This window comes from Barbus barbus, assembly GCF_936440315.1.
Source record: "Barbus barbus genome assembly, chromosome: 27".
Lineage (NCBI taxonomy): Eukaryota > Metazoa > Chordata > Actinopteri > Cypriniformes > Cyprinidae > Barbus > Barbus barbus.
Window position 1 is genome coordinate 3949972 of NC_136755.1, and position 3194 is coordinate 3953165.

Here is a 3194-nt window from a genome sequence, read left to right on the forward strand (position 1 = left end):
ATTTTGTCATAATGCTGTATTTTACATATGATAACAGAGTGAGCAGAATGAATTTCTGTCTGTCAGAAGTTTATAAAACAAAAAGTTGACAATCTCCTACAAAAATAAGTTGAGAGAACTCAAAAATCTGCTGAAGCTGGTTGCCTTAAAATTTGAAGTTGGCTCAACTTTTTCTCTCTTTTTTTACAGTGTTGTTACAGTGTAATTATACATTTAAGTACTGAGTAATATTAATTAACCATCCCCTGGTTTCACAGACAAGGCGTAATCCTAGACTAAAATGTAAATCTGAACAGTTTCAACTGAAAGAAACTTGCACTGACTGATCTTAAAACATGTCAGTGCCTTTGATTTGTCTTAAGATGCTTAAGATGCACACCAGTTATGCTTTTTTCTAAGGCATGTTTATAAAAATTACTTAAATGTCCTAATTGAACTATGGCCTAATCCTGGTTTAGGCTAAGACCTGTCTATGAAACCGAGCCTATATGTATTTACTATATGGTTAGGGCTAGGATTAGGATTTGGTTTAGGGTTACTTGCATGTAATTATGCATAATTTATTGTTATTATAATAGTAAATACACGTAACATGTGGACACCTTAAAATAAAGTGTTACCAAATAATGTGTGACCATTAATGGCACAAAAACTACACACTTAAAGTGTTTTAAGATGAAAATCATTATATAAAACAACCAAAGTGTACTCTGAGAGCAACAGTACTTCTGATGTTAATGTCCAGAGGCACTTGTTCCCAGCCCTATAGTTTCTGGCCCACTGAACTGATCACTCAGGACAGTGGAATGGCACGATTAGTTGACTGTGTCTCACATCATTTCTTTCAAGCACATATAACCAACTTACACCATATATATAATAATGTCAGACTTAATCATAATTGCGGGTAATATTTTTTCCTTGGGTGACAAGCCTTTGCTCTCAGCCTTCCATTAACAATTCTCAGTAAGACTAGAGATGAACAAACAGCACAGGAATGAGAACATGATATGCAACAAATAGAGCACTTTTTTATGTTTAAGTGGTATGTTATGGTTTATAATACAGCTAGATGGAGGGAAACATAGGCATATTTAGATTTCAAAGAAAAAGTTCCCTTTCATAGGTTTACTCAATGCTGTGCCAGTAGCTGACACTATGAGAACACCCTCCAGAAGTTTAGAATACAACAGTTTCATTGGCTAATGGTGCTTGCGGCGGCCACTGAGGTGCTTTGTCACTGATGCCTCGTGTGGTATCACCCCTTCAGATTTTCTGTCTTTAGGAAGTGGTTTATATGCGAGACCAAAGAATGTATTGTCATTTCATTATGTTCCTCTGCCACCCTCAGAGCAGTTGTTGCATGACAGGTGCATGAAATTTTTGATGATTAAACATGCCCGGGCAGCTCTTAAATGCCTGTCCTGCAACAAAGAAGAGATGTTCCAGAGGAACTTGCCATCTGGCTGCCTCGAGGAAGAGGTCCATTCTTTCCTTATGTCAGTGAGCAGGTGGTAAAATTGGTGCGCGTCCAATTTTCACACACTTAAGTCCATAATTTCCCACATGGTCAAAAGACCACAGTTACGTGCACATACCCCCATTGAGGAGACCGTTTATGCACATCTGTGCCCTTCCTCGGCCACTCTTGGTGCAGACCTCAGCAAAAACTGCCTTCTAAGCCACCCACCTGGTTGACAAAATTTACAACTGCCGAAACTATAAGCGAAAGTAGCACCTGCGCTGTGCATGATGGCAATACTACAGGTTTGTCAAGCCAAGCCCCTACAGTCACTGGACAGTGGCGACCTGGACTTGAAAGACTTGAAGGCCTCCTACTGTAAGGTGCTCCTTAATGTGCTGATCACTTCCTCTGGTTTCTTTGGTGAAGGCGTGGAGTCTCTGAAAAGTGCGTGCAGGAGATGAGTCAACAGATGCTCTGGCACGTGTTTCATTCGCACGCATCCTGCATTCCCCTCATGTTCCCTTTGCCCTTGCAGGCAAAAAATACAAGGTTCATGTTTCTGTTTGTCCAGTAAAAACACAAACACCTTCACAAAAGAACTGTTTTCTCCTCATCCTATTGATACAGCATTGCTTGCTCTGCCTTAGATCAGCGCAGAGCCACTGTATGTGCCTGTTACGGCCTCCCAGTGTTGTCCCTCATGAGCCATTTCCCCGTCTGTATGTTTTGCTTCGTCAGGGCAGGGCTATGTACATTGCTGACAGCAATAGCGACTGACGATATGCAGCCTGCTATGTCAGTCCTAGAGAGCTTTGGATAGCGTGGAGAGCTTCCTAGGCATTGTACACTGGCTGCTGTATATGATAGACCACAGGTATTCTCCCCAGTTCAGATGCGGACAACCCCATTTCTGTGGTGTGGTTCTGTCACTAATATTACCTCAAATTACCCATGTTTTGAGAGGTTCACAGTGTGCTCACAAAAGGAGCGACAGAATGAGACTGTCTGAGTGAGCTGAAGATCAGGGTTTACAGCTGCCATTTTGTGGTGCCCAAGAGAGATGGGGGAATCTGTCAGATGCTGAAGCAGACCCTAGCACAAATCTGTCCCGGGGACTGTTTTGCATCTTTAGATCTGGATGATGCATACTTTCATATTCGGAAACCTGAAGCCGAGGAGGCATTTATGAGGGTGAAGATGGCGCTCACCTCGGAGCCGGTCCTGCGAGCCCCGGACTTCAGCTGCCCCTTCCTGCTGCAGACGGATGCCTCCGACACGGGACTTGGAGCTGTCCCAAGTGCAGGGAGGTGAGGAGCATCCCGTCCTGTACATCAGCAGAAAGCTGACCCCAGCCGAAAAGAACTACGCCACTGTCGAGAAGGAAGCTCTGGCCATCAAGTGGGCAGTCCTGGAGCTGCGCTACTATCTCTTGGGCCGGAAGTTCACCCTCGTTACAGACCACGCACCCCTTCAATGGATGGCCCGGGCCAAGGACACGAACGCCAGGGTGAAGCGGTGGTTCCTCGCGCTCCAGGACTTCCACTTTGAAGTGCGACATCGGGCTGGAGCAGCCAACTCCAATGCAGACGGCCTCTCCTGGATCTGGTCAGTTTTTGCAGGTCTGTCGGTGGTCACTCCCCACCCACCTCTGATATCACCCCTACTAACACCATATTATTCTGCCAGGCCAGGACAATGCTTTGGGGGGGGAGTGTGATGAGCGTCCCGA